General features: G+C 44.0%; 1 protein-coding gene across 3 annotated transcripts in view; it reads right to left on the reverse strand.

The window, feature by feature from the left end:
• The window catches only part of smarcd1 (SWI/SNF related BAF chromatin remodeling complex subunit D1), a 108,680-nt gene that overhangs the window by 33,136 nt on the left and 53,734 nt on the right, over window positions 1–21,810 (reverse strand). The window contains exons 12-14 of one of the 3 annotated variants that reach the window (XR_011883928.1): window positions 13,932–14,065; window positions 11,815–11,927; window positions 5,934–6,058 (exon numbers count right to left, since the gene is read on the reverse strand). The gene's annotated coding sequence lies outside the window, so the exon portion shown is untranslated. Of the gene's footprint in view, window positions 1–5,933; window positions 6,059–10,066; window positions 11,928–13,931; window positions 14,066–21,810 lie in introns of those variants that run through there. The other 2 variants (XR_011883927.1, XR_011883926.1) reach the window with 2 other exon arrangements.

A 21,810-nucleotide genomic window follows, 5' to 3' on the forward strand; every position in this document is an offset into this window, starting at 1 on the left:
TCCTGTCTCTCTGGCCTTGCTTCCTCCCCATCCCATTCAACCATGATAGCAACATCCTTCACCCCTTTTATCTATCTCAGCCCCTTCCTTCACCAAGTCACTCCAGGACACTCACAACTGCCAACTTCAGGGGAGCTGCAAATTAACACTTCCAAAGTTCTCCACAAGATCTCTGCCCCTTCAAAGACATTGCATAGTGACAGTCAATGTAGACAGTGCTACCCACAACAAATTGGACAGTTTCTGTCAGGCCAGTGTTCTCTTTCTGCAAGAGCACAAACAGTCCCACAGTACAAACAGGACATAGAACATAGAATATTACAGCACAGTACAGGACCTTCAGCCCACAATGTTGTGGTGACCAACGTAAACCAAGATCAGTCTAACCTTTCCCTCCCCACAGAGCCCCCGATGTTCCTTCATCTATGTCCCTTTCTTAAATGTCCCAAAATATATTTGCCTCTACCACCACCACTGTTTGCTCTCTGTGTAAAATACTTGCCTCTGACATCCCCTCTATATTTTCCTCCATTCACCTTAAAAGGATCCCCTTTCATATTAGCAATTTTCACCCTGGGAAAAGTCACTGGCTGTCCACTCTATCAATGCTTCATCATCTTATATGTCTCTATCAAGTCACCTCTCACTTCTTCACTCAATAAAGAAAAGCTCCAGCTCACTCAACCTTTCCTTCTGTCTGTCTGTATCTTGTTTTACGGCGGTTGGCATCCAGCTTAATGGTGCATTACCGCCACCCTCTGCTCCAGAATGTGCACTAGACATACATTCTAAATCCCTTCACCCAATCACACACACACACACACACACAAACCTACACTTTACCCTCCCATCTTTGACCATCCTAGTATCCTATTCCTGTTTATTCGTCATATTCTATAAAAAACCCCGGTACCCCTTAAAAACGCTAAAAATACCCGGACTTGTGCTCTCTCACCCATGCCCAGCAACCCTTTTAATGTGAATTCCTGCATCCCCAACTCCCTTAATTTATTTCTCATCATCTCTCTCTGTATCCCATACTTCCTGCAACTCAGAACTACATGTTCTACTGACTTCTCGTCCTGACATTCCTCACACAATCCTGTCTGGTGTTTCCCTATCATTTTCAATGTTTTGTTTAATGCACAATGCCCCAGCCTTAACCTAGGCCACACAATTTCCTCTCTTGTTTCCATTACCTACCCTAGCAACTGCAACACTCTTTTGTATTTGATATAAATGCCTCCCTTTCCCCTCCCTGTCCCATCTGTCTCGCCACATTCGGTTGACTTTTTCCCAGATTACACACTTAACCTCTGCTTTACTGATACTAATGTGCATTTCCACATTTTCTTTCTTTAACGCCCTCTTTGCCAACTCATCCACCCTCTCATTCCCCTTCACCCCTACATGTGCTGGAACCCATAGAAATTTTACCTGACCTCCCTGATTTGCAATTCTTGTAACTAACTGAAGGACTTCATAAAGTACATCTTGCCGACTGTTTGTGTGAAAAGACCTTAAACTTGCTGGAACTGAGGATGAATCTGAATACATCAAAGCTTTGACTTGTCTGGCTTTCTGCACCCATTGCAACGCAACCAACACTGCCAGCATCTCCACTGTAAACACCCCTAACTTATTAGATGTTCTTCTGCTGATTCCAATTTCTTTTGCTGGTATTACCACCCCAAACCCTGTCACTCCTGTTTCAAGTTCCTTCGCATCATCCGTATAAATGTGAGTATAATCACTATATTTTCCATCACATGACAGTTAAATGTATTTACCAAATCTGTTTTATATCTTTCTTTCCTTTTTACCTCTAACAATTGCCAGTCTATGTCAGGCCATACCACCTTCCATGGAGCTACAACCGGATAAACTACTGAAGGACTTATCCTCAGATCAAATACTCCACATTCTTTCGCGATATCATTCCCTACCTGACTAAAGGTATCCCTCTGAAACCTCCCATTTTCCCAGCACTCCTGCAACACTCCTTTAGTAGGGTGAGAATCATTGTGCCCCTGCAAGTTAGCCCAGTAGTTTGCCATCAGTTGCATCCTTCTTAGTTCCAAAGGCATTATTCCCATTTCTACCTGTAGGGCTGACACTGGTGACATTTTAAAAGCCCCACTGCACACTCTCAAGGCCTGAGCCTGAATCACATCCAGTTTCCTTATAAGAAGGATGAGGTAGTTTTGAAGGAATGATTGTAACAGTCACATTCTGTGTTTAAACTGGATTTGGTGAATGGTACAGACAAGGTCAGAGGAAATTCAACCCTGTGAAGTCAAGTCATTATCAAGATTAAGCTTGGCAGATAGGCCACATGAGTTTAAACAGTCAGTTGATATATGCTACAGAGTACTGAGATACCCAAGAAAAAGGTGCCTGCCAAAGAGAGGGTCATTCTTAACTCAAAATGAGCTGTGAGCTCGAACCTTAGCTCAGCTGCAATCCCCTCCAGTGTCCTAGACTCCAACTAAGTAAAAGTGATTCAAAATAAAGAAAAAGGGCAATTTACACAGTGCTCCAGGGTTCCCAACACCCTAGAGTGTATCACAGTTAGTGTCAAACAGCACAGAAACAGGACCTTTTACCAAATGGCCCATGCTGACTAAGATTCCCATTTAAACTAGGCCCATTTAGTCCTTCCCCCTCTAAATCCATTCTATCCAAGTACTGTACCTCTTTTAAATGTTATTAATGCACTTGCCTCAACCACTTCCTCTGCCACATCATTCCATATATCCACCACTCTCCACATGAAAGAAGTTGCCCCTCAGGTTCCTATTAAATCTTTTTCCCCTCACCTGAAACCTGTGTCTTCTAATTCTTGAGTCTCCAACCATAGGGACAAGCCTGTGCACTGCCACCCTATCTATGCCCTTCAACACTTCTAAAAGATCATCCTTCATTCTCCTATACTCCAATGAATAAAGTCCCAAACTGCTCAACCTCTCTCCATAACTCAAGTCCCAGCAACATTCTCGTAAATGTTCTCTGCACTCTTTCAGCTTAATGACATCTTTCCTCCAGCAGGGTGAGCAGTATTGAACATAATACTCCAAACGTGGCTTCAGCAATGTCTTATACAATTGCACCAGAAACCAGCGAGCCAAAAGCCTTCTTCACCACCCGGTCTACCTGCGGGTCCCTTTCAGAGAACCATGGACCTGTACACTGCTGTACAACACTCCTCTGGGCCCTACCATTCACTGAGAAAGACCTGGCCTCATTCCTCTTCCGAAACAACTTGTACTTATCCAAATTCAACTCTATTTCTAACCCATAAGCAAACAAAATAACTTTATCTCTCTTGTGAATTCCAGATGAGTAGTTTCAGCTATTTTACCAATGAACAACCTAGTTAAGAGAAAGAGGTAGTGGCTTAAAAAAAGATTTCATGAAAGGCTTCAATGATATCAAGATATCTCGATTGACATTCTCAGTGGAGGGACCCCATACCATTACCACTAAACTCTTGCCTCTAGGGTACAGCAATCAGGAAGCTGCTTTGAATCGATTCCTTGTCAACCACCACACCATCCCCAGTTTAGAGTGCATGGAACAACCATCCAGTTTCAATCTACCCTGGGTGAGATCAAACATTCCGATCAACGCCTCTGTTTTACTGGCCCTCGAAAGCTCAGTGCTCTGCCGCAAAGGGATACCGATAGAAATGAAGGTGTCACTGACAAAGTAAAAGTCCATATTTAGTGCTTCAACAGTCAATTTTAATAAAGAGAAGTACTGTGATGCAGCTGTTACATATCACAAGTCCTGGTTATGTGACCACTGACTCCAGGCAGACAATCTCTGAAGAGTATTGATAATGACTGGGGTCACACTGCCCAGAAGAAGGCAATGGCAAACTACTTCTGTAGAAAAAAATGCCAAGAACAGTCATGGAAAGACAAAGATCACCCACGTCATAAGACATGGCACAAAATGAATGAACATTGTGATGCAAACATGAAAAGACACACCAGCAACTATACTTCATTAGGATTTTCAGGAAATTTGGTATGTCTCCAAAGACTACAGCAAATTTCTAAATGTACGGCGGACTGGTTTCATCACCACCTGGTATGAAGGATCCAATGTATGTGATCGAAAAAAAAAGCTTAGAGGATTGTAGACTCAGCCAGTTCCACCACGAGCACCCAAAATGTAATGTTAACTCTTCTTCTCTCTCTGCGGATGCTACCTGACCTGCTGAGGGTTTCCAGCATCTGCTATGCTTCGTATTTCAGAGTCTCAAGCTTGTGTTTTCGCCCTCCCCCTCTGTCCTTGTTTATTAAAGAAATTTCTATTGTACCTTTCACAATCTCTCATTACTAAACTTTTGTAATGTGGTTACTGTTGTGGGAAATGCAGCCAACAAACTCCCACAAACAGCAAAGTGAAAATGAAAATCGAACTGCTGCAGCTGGAAATCTGAAATAAAAACAGAAAATGTTGAAACACTCAGCAGATCAGGTAGCATCTGTGGAGAGAGGAACAGTCTAGCTTTCAAGTCAAGACACTTCATCGGAGAGAAGGGTGATTAATAGGATCAAGGGAGTATCTCAGATAGGGGGAAGCCAAGATTGCTATTTAGATAAGTTGTTGGCGTCACCCAGTCGACGGGTTAATCGGGGCAGTTAGAGAGTGAGAATACAAACAGAGGAACTTGACAAGGTGTGAAATGTCAGGCTGTCTGACGTGTCCAGTCGGCCAGGCCTACTTTTAAAGTGAGGTAAATCGATGTGCCAATAGACGAATTAAGTTCCCTTATGTCGCCGTACTCAATTTCAAGTGGAGAAGGCAGCAACATGGCCCAAACAGAAAATGAGTTGCAAAGCGCATGTTGGTCCTCCTTATATCAGCATATTATAAATTGAATATTAGAAATTGAAGCCACAGACAGAGGTCAGAGTGGGAGCTGGATGGAGAGTTAAATAGGCAACAAAAGGGAGCTTTGGTCACTCCTGGTGCTCTGCAATGTTGTCACTCTGTCTGCAGCTGGTGGAGGAAACCACACTGTGAACACTGAGTGCAAGACACTAGATTGAAAGAAGTGCAAGTGAATTGTTGCTCCAACTTGAAGGACTGTTTGCATCCCCAGACACTGGGAAGGAAAGAGGTGAACGGACAGGTTTGTGGGGACACGAGAGTGTCATGGAGTGGGAGGGAAGTTATGACTTGTGGTGGAGTTTTGTTGGAGCAGGCATAAATTGTGAAGAATGATCTGCTGAATGCGGAGCAATACAATAATAAGACTGAAGGAGCGGCACTGCTAAGGTTAGATCTGAAGAACTGTCAGATTATCGGTTACCTTATCGGTCACCAAAAGAGGTTAGTGTATTGGAAATAGTCCAGAGAAGGTTTACTGGACTGATACCTGGAATGGGTAGGTTGTTGAATGAAGAAAAGTGAAGCAGGTGGATGTTTGCTGGAGTTTTGAAGAGTGGGAGGAGAAGCATGAGACCCTGAGGGATCTTGACAGGTTGGATATGGAGAGGATGTTTCCGCCTCTGGGATATGTGAGGCAATTTTTTTTTTAACAGAGTGTTAGGTGCCAGGAGTGATGGTGGAAGCAAATACAATAGAGGTGTTTAGAGGCTCTTAGACTGCCACACAAATGCACAGAGAATGGAGGGATATGTACCTTGTGTAGGCAGAGGGGATTAGTTTAGTTAGGTGTTTAATTACTAGTTTAATTTGGCACAGCATTGTGAGCTGAAGGTCCTGTTTCTTTGCTGTACTATTCAATGCTCTATGTAACGCAAGGCAGTGAGCCCAAGTTGTAAACACTGACCTCCCTCTGGAGGATTGCATAGCCCAAGAGCGAGGTGAAAATAGGTGAGGTGAGTGTTATGTTTATTCTTAATAAAGACAAACTTGGTGTGGGTTTATGTTAGAACATTTTATTATCGAACTGCTGCCCAACGTTGTGAGCACCACCTTTTTGGTCACCATCATAGCTTCCAGTTCCGGGTGAAACCCTCGCATTGACCACTGGAGACTGAAGTTCTTTATTATGCACATACAATAACACATTTTCCTCCTTAAAAGAAAAACAAACACAATACTATGTCCTCATAAACCTGCAAGAAACAATAATCCTTTTTGACAAAGATATCTACATGATGTAGCTGGGTCTCTTTTCTTATTTTTCAAGTTTTCAACTGTTCAACATTTCAACTTCAATTGTAATGAGCAATTACAGTTCCTTATCCACTTAGCAACTTCAATCAATCTTTGAGGCGGTTTAATGGACCTTTTTGGTCTGTGCTTTGTTTCCACAGGTGTATTGCTTGCATTTGCTGCGTTAATATTTGTGTCATCTGAGAACTCTGATCAACATATTCATTTTTTTTACACATACTGGCCCTTTTGATGAACTGAGAGGTGACACACCACATCTATGGTTTGGAGCTTGTGGTCATAGAACCACGTGACTCCTTCTTAGAGGTGTCCCTCGCTCCTTCTGGATCTGGTAGGGATATGGAGCTGCTTCCACTTGCATGGACCATGTGCCATAATAATGATCTTGGATTCACACTTGATCTACAGGCTTCAGAACCGGTTGCAACATTTTCATATGATGTAATCTGACCTTTCCGAATCTTTTTTTTAAACTTAAATTATATGATTAGAGGAGCGGAGTTAACGACATAACTGAACGCGTCTGATACAAGCTATTGGTCTAGCCCTGTTTTGCTTTTTTTTGGGTTTTTTTTTCTCTTTTTCTTTTGGGTTTTTTTTTGGTTTATATATATTTTTTTCTTTTTATTTCTTTTTTAATGACTAATTTCATTATGTTTGGAAGTCTTTTATATCTATGTTACTTAAAATTCGTTGTATATATGCTGATTAACATTATTCCAATTTCTTTGTACCAAATTTGTTATTGAGTTTATAATTTTGAAAATTAATAAAAAGATTTAAAAAGAAAAAAGAACTGGTTGGCTTTTCAGTCTTGTCGTGATACTGTTTCTGTTTTTCTTTCCCTTTCGCTTTAGCCAGTTTGACCTTGTGTGCTCCTGTAGGTGTCAACAGGGTTTCATGCATTGGAAGGTTAGTGTGAATGCATCAACTCATTGGAATTTGGGCTGGTGAAAGGTGCACTTCTGTAAATCATTAGACTTTTGTGGAATCTTCTTGTCCATCTTGCACTTTCTTTATGAGGCCCTTCACTACCCTGAATAAACTTTCTGCTGGGCCATTTGATTTTGGGTGATGTGGGCTTGAAGTTATGTTGAAACTGCGAATTATTGGCAAAGGACTCAAAGTCACAGCTCGAAAATTGTGGATCATTGTCTGACACTACTCCACATGGAACCCCATGCCTCACAAACACAGTTTTCAGGAAGGTGATGACTGCTTTGCTGAATGTTGATTGCAGTGTTGCAACCTCTGGGCAATTGGAAAAGTAGTCTGTTACAACAATATGACCCTTCCCCTTACAATCAAACAGATCCACTCCAACTTTGAAGTACAGCCTGTCTGGTAAAGGGTATGGTGTAAGTGGTTCTGCCTGCTGTTTTGGTCTGAAGGGAAGGCATATTTCACATGAAACAGTGGTCTGGCTGATGTTGTGGTTCATCCTTGGCCAGTACATCACTTTACGAGCTCTACGTTTACAGTTTCCTCACCGAGTTGCCCATTATGTAGCTTCTGGAACACTTCCTTGTGTAGCCACACTGGAATCACAAACCTGTTCCCTTTGAAGACCATATTTTTCACTACTGACAGTTCAGCTCTGCATGCCCAATAATCCCGAATTCACATTGGATAGTCACTCCTAGCTGCTAGCTATCCTTTCTTTATTGTAGCTTTGAGTTCTTTCATTGTTTCATCTGGCCCTGTTGTTTCCCTAATCTGCTCTCTTCTATCCGGGGGTACTGGAAGTGAGGTAACAATCATGTTAACATATGCCTGCATATCTGCATTAACCTCTTGGTCGCTCTTTTCTTCCGAGACAGCACATCAGCAGCAAACATATGTTTTCCCAGTGTGTAGATCATCTTCACATTGTATTTCTTCAGCCTTATCAACATGCACTGTATCCTCATTAGACAGTCATTCAGTGGTTTGGATATAATTGAGACCAGTGGTTTATGGTTCATCTCCACTTCAAACGCTTGTCAATAGATGTACTGATGAAACCTTTCACATGCATATGTGCTGGCGAGAAACTCTTTCTGTATCTGTACATAGTTGGCTTCCACAATTGTTAAAGTCCTTGATGCACAGGCCACAGGTTGCCATGTGTCATCATGCTGCTGCAGTAGTGCTGTTCTAAGACCATACCGGGACACATTAGCCGAGATCATAAATCTTCAGCATGGGCTCTTCAGTTAGGACTCTTCTCAGCCTCTGGAAACACTCTTCTTGCTCATGAGACCAAATCCACTCATTACGCTGCTCAAGGGGTGACCTAAGTGGTGCTGAGTATACAGTCGAGTATGAACTTAGCCGGGTAAATCACCATCCCCAAGAAATGTTTCACCTCCTCTTTGTTTTGGGGCCTCTCCATGTTTTCAATGGCTGACATCTTTCTTGGGTCAGGTGTCACTCCTTTTTCAGAATATGACATCTCCTATGACGATCAGTATCTCAACACCAAACTTACATTTCTCTTTACTTAATTTCAAATTGACATTCTGTGTCACGCCAAGCACTTGTCTCAGTTGTGTATCATGTTCATCCTTGGTGGATCCCCAGACGATGATGTCATCCATCATGGTCTCGACACCAAGTATGCCCTCAAAGATCATGTGGATGGTTTTATAGTAGACTTCTGGTGTAGGCAGATATGGTAGCCGAAGAAAGCGATATCTTCCCTGTGGTGTGTTAAAAGTACACAGTCTCGAACCTGCCTCATGAAGCTTCATCTGCCAAAACTCAGAGGACGCGTGGAGCATGCTAAACCACTTGGTACCTACAAACTGTAACATGATCTCCTCCCGTGTTGGCAATTTAAAATGCTCTCTGTTGGTAGCTTTATTGAGCTCTCTTGGGTCTAGACATATCCACACTGCAAACAACAGGAATTCTGCAGATGCTGGAAATTCAAGCAACACACATCAAAGTTGCTGGTGAACGCAGCAGGCCAGGCAGCACCTCTAGGAAGAGTTACAGTCGGCGTTTCAGGCCCAGACCCTTCGTCAGGACTAACTGAAGGAAGAGTGAGTAAGAGATATGAAAGTGAGAGGGGGAGGGGGAGATCCAAAATGATAGGAGAGGACAGGACGGGGTCCAAAATGATAGGAGAAGACAGGGCTCTTACACTTCCTCCCTTACCACTATTCAGGGCCCCAGACAATCCTTCCAGGTGAGGCGACACTTCACCTGTGAGTCGGCTGGGGTGATATACTGCGTCCGGTGCTCCTGATGTGGCCTTCTATACATTGGTGAGACCCGACGCAGACTGGGAGACCATTTCGCTGAACACCTACGCTCTGTCCGCCAGAGAGAGCAGGATCTCCCAGTGGCTACACATTTTAATTCCATGTCCCATTCCCATTCTGATATGTCTATCCACGGCCTCCTCTACTGTCAAGATGAAACCACACTCAGGTTGGAGGAACAACACCTTATATTCTGTCTGGGTAGCCTCCAATCTGATGGCATGAACATTGACTTCTCTAACTTCCGCTAATGCCCCACCTCCCCCTTGTACCCCATCCGTTATTTATTTATGTACACACATTCTTTCTCTCTCTCTCCTTTTTCTCCCTCTGTCCCTCTGACTATATCCCTTGCCCATCCTCTGGGTTTCCCCCCCTCCCCCTTTTCCTTCTCCCTGGGCCTCCTGTCCCATGATCCTCTCATATCCTTTTTGCCAATCACCTGTCCAGCTCTTGGCTCCATCCCTCCCCCTCCTGTCTTCTCCTATCATTTTGGATCTCCCCCTCCCCCTCCCACTTTCAAATCCCTTACTCACTCTTCCTTCAGTTAGTCCTGACAAAGGGTCTCGGCCCGAAACGTCGACTGTACCTCTTCCTAGAGATGCTGCCTGGTCTGCTGCGTTCACCAGCAACTTTTATGTGTGTAACATAGTGTTGTGTCTCTCCTGACGAAGGGTCTCGGCCTGAAATGTCGACTGTACCTCTTCCTACAGATGCTGCCTGGCCTGCTGTGTCCACACTGCTCTATTTTTCTTTTGCACAATGACCAGTGAGCTCACCCATTCATCAGTGGTTGGTTCATATTGGTTCATCAGTGTTCTGTGTGACATTCATCCGTTCCATTTGTGCTAGTTCCTGCTTAAGTTTATTTCTAAGTGGAAACAGAACTTTCCTGCATGGACAACAGGAGTCACTGTCTCATCTGTATGAATCTTGTGTACACCAGTTAAACATCCGAGCCCCTCAAAAATATCTGTGTACTCTTTCATGAGTGTTGTGTGACCATCTCAGGTCTGTGAAGCCACTATGAAAACTCTTCACCAGGTTGAGCTTTTCACATGCCCTCAGACCTAATATTGGCTGTACTCACTTTTCTACAACCAGTAGCTGTGACTTTAGGTGCTGCCCTTTGTACTTGAAGGTCACTATAGAGCCTGCTTTTACTGGAACATTCCCTCCAGTGTAGCCTGTCACTTTTAACTTCACTGGGTAAATCTTGCACTTTACTGTGACAGTCTTGCAATCATCCATAGATAACTGATTCACCTGGGCTCCGGTGTCAAGCTTGAGTGGAATTACTGTCTCATTCACAGCCACTGGAACAACCCGTTCTGTTATACCAGTACTAGCAGTCTGTGGAGAATCCACAAAGAATTCCTCCATTTCCTCATCAACCGTGTGCACCTTTCTCTTGGTAGCCCCAGCTTTGTAGCATTTTGCAAAATGGTTCTTCTTCCCACAATTATTGCAAAACATTCCATAAGCAGGACACGTCTTAGAAAGAGACTAACTCCACATTTGCTGCATTTACTGATTTGAGCCTTTTCTCTTTGCCTTGCTGTTGCTTTGGGAAATGCCTCGTGCATTGCTCCTCTGTTTTCACAGTGTGCACTAATGTGTCTGCCCTGTGCAGCTCCTTAGCTTGTGCTCTTGTGGTCTATGCTACCTTACACACTTTCACAGCTTTTCTCAGCATCAAATATTTTCACACAGCAATATCTCTCCGAATCCATCATCTGAACTTCCACAAACTATTCTGTCCCTAACTCGGGAGTTTCTCAAATCTCCAAATTCACAGGACGTACTCAATGTGTGAAGCTCAGTTAAATATTGGTCAAAGCTAACACCTTGCTTCTGGTCACAGGGAAAAAAAAAGACTTATATCTCTCAAAAGTGGTGTTTTTACTTGGGACAAAATACTCCTCAAATCTTGTCATCGGAGTGTTCAACATAAAAGTGGTCTCATCAATTTGAAAGCTGTTATAGATGTCCAAAGCATCTTCGCCGATTACATGCAGAAAGATAAACACTTTCAATTCTTCATCAGTTTCTTCTGCTCCGCTAGTAGCTAGATATATATTGAATCACTGTTTGTAGTGTTTCCAGTTATCAGATAGATTGCTTGTAAACTGCACAGGTGGTGACCACTCGGTTACCATCGTAGTTTCTGGTTCCGGGTGAAACCCTCGCATTGCCCACTGGGAACTGAAGTTCTTTGTTATGCACACATAATAACACAATGAGAACACAGGTACAGTGATTATGTTACCAGTTTTATGTGGGAAGCTATTGGTTCAGAGAAATGAGTTTGAATCTCAGCAATGGCAACTGGGGAATTTAAATCCAGCAAATGAGGCAATAGAAAGCTAGTGATCATGAAGCTCATGGATTGCAGTTAAAAACCTACCTGGTTCCCTAATGTTCTTCTCCTTTTGACATGGCTGGCTTTAAATTGCCTCTGTGATGACTCAAGTTGAGGGATGGACAAGAAGTGCTACGCTTCCTTCTGGTACACACATTCTGTGAAAGCAATGACACGAGAAAGTGAGGAAAAGATGACCCTTCTCATAACTGTGGGGTTGACATTATACTTTAATGAGAGAGATTCTGAGAGCGGAAGGCTGGATGTGACAAATCAACTGATCACATTCCCTAAAAGATCTGCATCTTCTACTGCGGCCAGCAGCTCAAGCACTTCCACCTACGAAGCAACGGACAACAGATATTAGAGGGGAGAACTGAAGTTACGCACAGGCTAAACTAGTCCAGAGTGAAGCAAGCATTCACAGAACAGATATAGAATCCAACTGGTGTATGTGTGAATGGAGTGACCGAGATGCAAGAGACTGCGTTTGCTGGTATCTGGAACACACAATCTTTTAGAGGAACCGGTAACTTGACCAGCAGCTGTGGGAGGAAAGGAATTCAATGTTTCAGATCAAGACCCTGCCTCAAGACTGAGTGTGGAGAGGGGAGGTGGGCAGTATAAAGAGAAGAGGGAGAGGGGTGAGTCAGGAGCCAGGAGTGATTGGTGGAAAGAGGAGTGATGAAAGATAATGGGCAGGTTGTGACAGGTAGGGGAGGGGAACAGGGATGGAGTTTGAAGACAGTAGCAGGTAGATGATATACAGATGGAGGCAGACAGAGAAAGAGAGAGAGAGGAAATAAGAGGTAGATGGAGCTAGGTGAGGTGGTAGGGGGAAGGGGAATGTGGAGGTGCGGACAGCTGCAGAAGGGAGACAAGCAGGAACAGTAAGGGCTGCCCATGCTGGAATTTGATGAGTTAAGAATGAAACTCATTAGTGGAGAGACACAAGGCAGATGTAACCAGAATCAGAATAAGGTATGAACCTAGGGGTGAACTTAGCCATTTCAAGAATTAGGTAACTCAATGATGAAAACAGGATAATTGGTCGCTAACAAACACATGGATTGGGACTCTAGGAGACTTCAACTTGAGACTCAATACAGAAAAAGGGACTGAAGAGAGAGGAACACTGGAAGAACTCAGCTAGTCAAGCTTCTATGGAGGGGAATAAACTGTGGACTTTTCGGACTGAGACCCTTAATCAGGACTGAAAAGTAAGAGAGCAGAAGCCAGAATAAGGATAAGTCCTTTCAGGTGAGGCAACACTTCATCTGTGAGACTGTCACAGTCATCTACTGTATCCTTGCTTCCAGTCTGGCTTCCTCTCCATTGGGGAGACCTGATGCAGATTGGGAGACCTCTTTGTAGACCACCTTTGCTCTGTCCTCTGCAAAAGGCAGGATCACCTAGTGGCTACCCATTTCAATTTGACTTCCTATTCCCATACTGACATGTCTGTTCATGGCCTCCTCTACTACCAGGATGAGGCCAAACTCAGGTTGGAGGAGCAACACCTAATATTCCATCTGGGTAGCCTCCAACTTCTTTTCTGACTTTTGGAAATTTCTCCTCCTTCCTCCTCTGGCTAACCTCTTACCCTTTCTCTTCTCCTCACCTGCCCGTCACATCCCTCTGGTTTTTCTCCTCCTTCCTTTTCTTCCATGGACCACTGTCCTCTCCTGTCAGATTCCTCCTTCAGCCTTTTAGCTCTTCCAACACCCTTGCTTCCAACTTCTGCCATTAAATGCCACAACCAAAGTTTGTCTCCGCCTTCGCTCTTTGCAAGCGAGATAGAAATTTGACAAGACTAGCTCAGTTGGGCTGCAGTTTCTCACCATTTGATGTATATAGCACTTCAGTGCAGTGAAATGATTCATCGGAATAATCATCATTAGAATCTGATACCAAGCTACAGAAGGAGATCCTAGGGAGGGGGAATCAAACAGTTGAAAGCAGAGACACACTTAACAGAGCAAAAATGTTGGCGTAGCTGAGGGAAGGAATTCCAGAGCTCAGCTAATGGCACAGCCACCAAGCAGAAGAACGCTGGTGGTGTTGAGGCAAGGACAACTACTTAGTAACTCAGGAGAACTTGTTGTATTCTCTCAAGCCAAGCCAAATCGCACTCACCAGGTTTTCTGGTAGTTTGTACTCACGTTCTCATGCTGTGTGTTTAGACAGCAGTTTCTGACAGTCTATCATCTCTTCAAACAGCCCCATTTTAACAGCTTCATCAAACTTCTTATTTCTGACCACAACTTCTCCAACTATTTTTCCAACGACTGATCCCCTGGAAGAGATTGGGAGGAAATAAAGCTGTCAGAAAACAGTATAAATTTATGAAAAGAGCAAAGACATACAGTACCTTCACATTAAATTCCAGAAGTAACTGCATAAATATGGTCGCTGTTGTAATTGGTGTGTGGCAATAAAATAAACATACACTCAGTGGCCACATTACTAGATACCTCCTGTACCTAATAAAGTGGCCACTGAGTGTATGTTCATGGTCTTCTGCTGCTGTAGCCCATCTACTTCAAACTTCGATGAGTTATGCATTCAGAAATGCTCTCCTGCACACCACTGTTGTAATGTGTGGGTATTTGACTTACTGTCAGCTTGAATCAATCTGTCCATTCTCCGCTGACCTCTCTCATTAACAAGATATCTTTGCCCACAGTACTGTTGCTCACTGGATGTGTTTTTTGTTCTTCGGACCATTCTCTGTAAACTCTAGAGACTACTGCGCATGAAAGTCCCAGGAGATCAGCAGTTTGTGAGGTACTCAAACCACCCCGTCTGGCACCAACAATCATTCCATGGTCAAAGTCACTTAGATGACATTTCTTCCCCCATTCTCATGTTTGGTCTGAACCTTTTGACCACACCTGCATGCTTTTATGCATTGAGTTGCTGTCACATGATTGGCTGAGTAGATATTTACATTAACGAGCAGGTGTACAGGTGTACCTAATAAGGTGGCCAGTGAGTGCATATGCAATAGCGTGACACAGAAAGCACTGGAGGAACTCAGCAGGTAGAGCAGTATCTATGGAGGAAACTGGACACTTGATGTTTCAGGTTGAGACCCTTCATCTGGACTAAGGAGTGAGGGGAAATAGCTACTATACTGTCCATCTGTACTGTTTGGCCTCTTTTTTTCAGTCCAGGTAAAGGGTCTTGACCTGAAAGATCAACCGTCCATTTTCCCTCACAGATGCTACCTGACCCGTTGAGGTCCTTCAGCAGCTTGTGTGCTGCTCCAGATTCCAGCATCTACAATCTGTTGAGTTATACTGGTCAGATATAAGCACTGGTCTGGACAGCTAGTCTTCCTTTGAAATTGTGCCATAAGACCTGTTACGTCTACCTAAGAGGGAAGGCAGGGCAATAGTTTAACACCCCATCCAAAAGATGGCCCCTTTATGGGCAGCACAGTGGCCCATCAGTTAATGCTGCTGCCTCACAGCTTCAGAGACTCAGGTTAGATTAGATACTGTTCATACAGATCAGACCATTACATGGCGCACTGTGGTAGAACAAGGTAAAACAATAACAATGCAGAATCACAAACAAGAGAACATCTGCAGATGCTGGATACCCAAGCAATACACACAAAATGCTAGAGGAACTCAGCAGGCCATGCAGCATCTATGGAAGGGATGGGAGGGGTGAGGTAAAGAGCTGGGAAGTTGATTGGTGAAAGAGATGGGAGAGTCTGACAGAAGAGGACAGAAAAAAGAAAAGGAGGGAGGAGCACCAGAGGAAGGCAATGGGTGGGCAAAGAGATAAGGTGAGAGGGTAAAGGGGATAGGGAATGGTGAGGGGGTGTGGGGCATTATTGAAGTTTGAGAAATCGATGTTCATGCCATCAGGTTGAAGGCTACCCAGACGGAATATAAGGTGTTGTTCCTCCAACCTAAGTGTGGCCTCATCACGACAGTGGAGGAGGCCATGGATAGACACATTGTAATGGGAATGGGAAGTGGAATTAAAATGGGTGGCTACTGGGTGATCCCGCTTTTCCTGGCGAACAGAGCATAGGTGCTCAGCGAAGTGGTCTCCCAATCTACGTTGGGTCTCACCGATATACAGGAGGCCACACCGGGAGCACCGGATACAGTAGATGACTCCAACAGAGTCACAGGTAAAGTGTCACTCCACCTGGAAAACTGTTTGGGGCCCTGAATGGTAGTGGGGGAGAAGGTGTAGGGGCAGGTGTAGCACTAAGTATAATAAGGTGTAACAACTACAGAGAAGGTGCAGTGCAGGCAGACAATAAGGTGCAAGATCACACCGAGGGTCCATCTGATTGCTATCTGTGTGTGGTTTTCCCCATATCTAGTTGGTTAACTGGACATTGTAAATTGTCCTTAGCTTTGGGCACCATATTTCAGAAAGGATGTGTTGTCATTGGAGAGAGTCCAGAGAAGGTTCAGAAGGATGATTCTGGGAGTGAAGGGGTTAACGTATGAGGAGTGTTTGGCAGCTTTGGGCCTGTACTCACTGGAATTTAGAAGAATGCAGGGAATTTCATTGAAACCAATCGGACATTGAAAGGACTCGATGGGGTGGATGTGGAGAGGTGGTTTCCTATGTTGGAGGTATTCAGAACTAGAAGGCACAGCCTCAAAATTGAGGGGTGACCTTATGGAATAGAGGTAAGAAGGAATTTTTTTTAGCCAGAGAGTGGTGAATCTGTGGAATGCTCTGCCTCAGACTGTGGTGGAGGCCAAGTCCGTGGGTATATTTAAAGCAGAAGTTGATAGTTTTTTGATCGGTCAGGGCATCAAAGGATATGGAGAGAAGGCAGGTGTATGGATTTGAGTGGGATCCGGGATCAGCCATGATGGAATGGCGGAGCAGACTCAATGGGCTGAATGGCCTAATTCTGCTCCTAAGTCTTATGGTCTTATGGTTGGCAGGAGTATCAGTTGCTGGGGATACAATGGAGAAAATGAGGTAAGTATAGATGGGTGCTTGATGGTCAGCGTGGATATGATGGGCTAAATGACCTGTTCCTTTATAACCATAACAGTATAGGGCTCCATCAGCACTCTACAAGAGCATCAGCCTATATTACCACATTCATGGCACTGGATTAGCTTCTGAAGCTGCATTCCTCCTTCTGAGTGAGTGTGAAGCCCATTGAAGCACAAGCTCACACCTAAAGATTGTGCCGATCCAGGAAGGATGGTCACTATTAAACACAGAGGAATGCTGTCAGATGTGGATTCTTACTAAGAGCCAAGCAAATCAAAAACTGTAATTTCAGCTGAACAAGTTTTATAGAGATGCCATTTTTATCTCTTATCTGCGCTTACTTCGGGTTTCTAGGAATGGCAGGGCTTCACCTTTTGTTTTGGCAGTTAATTACCTATAATTCTCTTCCAGTCCCTCCAACCTCCAAGGTGCTTTGCTCCTCTCTCAGCCCGGATCTTCATTAGTCTGTGTGTTTGCTTGAAATGTTGCATCTCTTGCCACAGATGCAGGCTGACCTACTGAAGGCTTAATATCAGATTTCTAGCAACTGCAGTGTTTTGTACGTTGTTACTAGGGGAGGATGGGAAGTCCGTGAAACCAAGTCAGGATGAGATGTGTTAAGGTACGGAGTGGTAAAACTAGTTCAGGAGGCCACGCTCATTCAGAAGCAGGAAGAGTGATCGATTTCAAGTTCCTGCGTGTCAATATCTCTGAAGATCTAACCTGGACCCAATATATCATTGCAGCTACAGAGAAGGCACAACTGCAGCTGTAGCTCATGAGGAGTTTGAGGAGATTTGGTATATCACCAAAAACACTCGCAATTTCTACACATGTACCATGGAGAGCGTTTTAACTGGCTGCATCACCTTCTGGTATGGCGGAGGGGGTCAGTGAGGGGGAGAGGCTACTGCACAGGATCGAAGTAAGTTGTAAACTTAGTCAGCTCCGTCATGGGTACTAGCCTCTATAGTATCCAGGACATCTTCAAGGAGTGATGTCTCAGAAAGGTGGCGTCCATTATTAAGGACCCCCATCTACCAGGTTATACCTTGCTTTCATTGCTACCATCAGGAAGGAGATACAGGAGCCTGAAGGCACAAACTCAGTGATTCAGGAACAGCTTCTTCCCCTCTGCCATCAGCTTTCTGATGGATATCGAACCCATGAACACTACCTCACTACTTTTTAAATTTCTATTTTTGCACTACTTATTTCATTTAACTATTTACTATATACTGTATATATTTACTGTAATTCACATTTTAATTTTCTTATCATGTATTTCATTGTACTGCTGCTGCAAGGTTAACAAACTTCACGACATGCTAGTGATATTAAACCTGATTCTGATTCTAATTCATTTTGTTGTTAGGAAGTCTTTCCTTAGGGTAAAGAAGTTAGGGAACATACTGAGTTCAGGAACGTCCCAAAAGGACTACTGCGATTCATTGAGGATCTTTGGATCAAGTGGCAATGGGGACTGGGAGTGGGGTACTGAGAGGTATGGAGAGGCCAAGGGGAATTATTCAAACTTTCTTATCCACCCCCCCCACCACCCTTCTATCGGGCAGAAGATGCAAAAGCTTGATAATATGTGCCATCAGACATAAAGGACATAGATCTTTATTGTGTATTCTGTTACTGCTTTCCCTTCTACTACCTCAATGTACTGACATCGTGAAACAACCTGTCTGGATGGCACATAAACGTTTTTCACTGTATCTCGGCCAGTTACCACCATTGTGGACTTGGTGTTTAAAGGCACTGCCACAAAGGTCGGTCAAGTGGACAAAGGGCTTTACGAAAGGTCAGAATCTGAGCACTGGGAGTTTGTGGGGCTGGAGGTAGTTAGAGGGATACACAATGGTGAGATTTTGAAGTCAAATGAGCACTGCGGCAGAGAGGTTAGAGATGCTGCCTCGTGCCAGTCATCCAGGTGCAATCCTGGCCTCCAGTGCTGATTATGTGAATCATACGCACCTTCCAATACCTCTATCTAAGGAGGCAGGGGAGTCACCCCTATTGCTCAGTAGCATGAAAAACTTTCAGGGATTGGGATCAGTGGTGTTTCATTACTGCAATAATCCCTGCAATGGGTTCAGTAATGGACATCTAACCATGGAGTTCATCACAATTCTATCAATCCCAATTCTCAGCTAACAGATGAATCTAATTGTAGTGCATCACAATTTGGTTTGTTCTCATCTCCTCTCCCTTCCCTCTACTCCTTTCAGAGTCATACAGCAACACAGCATGGATACAAGTCCTTCGGCCCAACAGGTCCATGCCATCCACGGTGCCTATTCATCTACTCCCAATTTCCTGCATTCAGCCCATATCCCTCTGCGCACCAAACCCAGTGCTTCTTAAATTATACTATTGTACCTGCTCAACCACTTTCTCTGGAAGATCATTCATTATACTCACCAACCTCTGTGAAAAAGCTGCCCCTCAGGTCCCTTTTAAACTTTTTCCCTCCAACTCTATGCCCCTTAGTTTTGGACTTCCCTGTCCCAGAGAAAAGGCTGCTACCATCCACCTTATCCATGCCTCTGACAATTTTATAAAGACCGGAAGACTTAGGAGCAGAATTAGGTCATTTGGACCATCATGGCTGATTTATTATCCCTCTCAGCTCTTCCTAATCAAGAAACTACCAACCTCTGCTTTAAATATACCCAATGATTTGGCCTCCACAGCCATCTTTGGTAATGGATTCACTATCCTTTGACTAAAGGGACAGCCTTCAATTCTAAGGCTGTTCCCTTTGGTCCTAGACTCCCCCACATCCTCCCAACGTCCACTCTATCTAAGTCTTTCAATATTCAATAGATTTCAATGAGATCCTATCCGTTCTTCAACTCCAGTTAATACAGGCCCAGAGCCATGAAATGCTGCTCATAAGTTAACCCTTTCATTCTCCGGGATCATTCCTGTGAACCTCCTCTGAACCCTCTCCAATGCCAGCACATCCTTTCTCAGATATGAGGCCCAAAACTGCTCACAATACTCCAAATACAGTCTGATGAATGCCTTATAAAGATTCAGCATTGCATCCTTGCTTTTAAGTTCTAGTCTTCTCCTTACTACCAACTCAACCTGTAAGTTAACTTTTAGGGAATCCTGCATTAGTCCCTTTGTACCTCTGATTTCTGAATTCACTCCCTATTTAGAAAATAGTCCACACCTTTATTCCTTCTACCAAAGTGCATGAGCATACACTCCCTTACACTATATTCCATCTGCCACTTCTTTGCCCATTCTCTTAATCTGTCCAAGTCTTTCTGCAGATTCCCTGCCTGCCCCTCCACCTACCATCTGCTAACCTGACCACAAAGCCATCAATTCCATCATTCAAATCATTGACAGATAACTTGAAAAGAAGCAGTCCCAACATCCACCAATCGCCCCTCATTCCTTTACGACGTAAGGAGTAAAGACCTAGCCAGCCTCTCTCTACAAGCTCAGGCCATCCTCTGTTCCTGGCAACATCCTTGTAATGTTTTCTGCACTCTTTCCAGTTTAACACCTTTCCTATAACAGGATGACCACAGTAAGACCATAAGACCATAAGACAAAGGAGCAGAAGTCGGCCATTCGGCCCATCGAGTCTGCTCCGCCATTTTATCATGAGCTGATCCATTCTCCCATTTAGTCCCACTCCCCCACCTTCTCACCATAAACTTTGATGCCCTGGCTACTCAGATACCTATCAATCTCTGCCTTAAATACACCCAATGACTTGGCCTCCACTGCTGCCCATGGCAACAAATTCCATAGATTAACCACCCTCTGGGTAAAAAAATTTCTTCGCATTTCTGTTCTGAATGGGCGCCCTTCAATCCTTAAGTCATGCCCTCTCGTACTAGACTCCCCCATCATGGGAAAGAACTTTGCCACATCCACTCTGTCCATGCCTTTCAAAATTCGAAATGTTTCTATGAGGTCTCCCCTCATTCTTCTAAACTCCAAGGAATACAGTCCAAGAGCGGACAAACGTTCCTCATATGTTAACCCTCTCATTCCTGGAATCATTCTAGTGAATCTTCTCTGTACCCTCTCCAACGTCAGCACATCCTTTCTTAAATAAGGAGATCAAAACTGCCCACAGTACTCCAAGTGAGGTCTTACCAGTGCCTTATAGAGCCTCAACATCACATCCCTGCTCCTATACTCTGTTCCTCTAGAAATGAATGCCAACATTGCATTCACCTTCTTTACCACCGACTCAACCTGGAGGTTAACCTTAAGGGTATCCTGTACGAGGACTCCCAAGTCCCGTTGCATCTCAGAACTTTGAATTCTTTCCCTATTTAAATAATAGGCTGCCTGTTTATTTCTTCTGCCAAAGTGCATTACCAGACACTTTCCGAAATTGTATTTCAATTGCCACTTCTTTGCCCATTCTTCCAATCTATCCAAGTCTCTCTGCAGACTCTCCGTTTCCTCAGCACTACCGGCCTCTCGACCTATCTTCGTATCGTCAGCAAACTTAACCACAAAGCCATCTATTCCATAATCCAAATCGTTGATGTACAACGTAAAAAGAAGCGGCCCCAACACAGACCACTGGTAACTGGCAGCCAACCAGAATGGGATCCCTTTATTCCCACTCTCTGTTTCCTGTCAATCAGCCAACGCTCTATCCATGTATGTAACTTTCCCGTAATTCCATGGGCTCTTATCTTAAGTAGCCTCATGTGTGGCACCTTGTCAAAAGTCTTCTGAAAATCCAAATATACAAAATCCACTGCATCTCCCTTGTCTAGCCTACTGGTAATTTCCTCAAAAAATTGTAATAGGTTTGTCAGGCAGGATTTTCCTTTAAGGAATCCATGCTGAGTTCTGCCTATCTTGTCATATGCCTCCAGGTACTCTGTAACCTCATCCTTGACAATCGACTCCAACAACTTCCCAACCACCGATGACAAGCTAACAGGTCTATAATTTCCTTTTTGCTTCCTTGCCCCCTTCTTAAATAGCGGAGTGACATTTGCAATCTTCCAGTCTTCCGGAACCATGCCAGAATCTATCGACTTTTGAAAGATC

This window comes from Mobula birostris, chromosome X (genome assembly GCF_030028105.1).
Source record: "Mobula birostris isolate sMobBir1 chromosome X, sMobBir1.hap1, whole genome shotgun sequence".
Taxonomy (NCBI): domain Eukaryota; kingdom Metazoa; phylum Chordata; class Chondrichthyes; order Myliobatiformes; family Myliobatidae; genus Mobula; species Mobula birostris.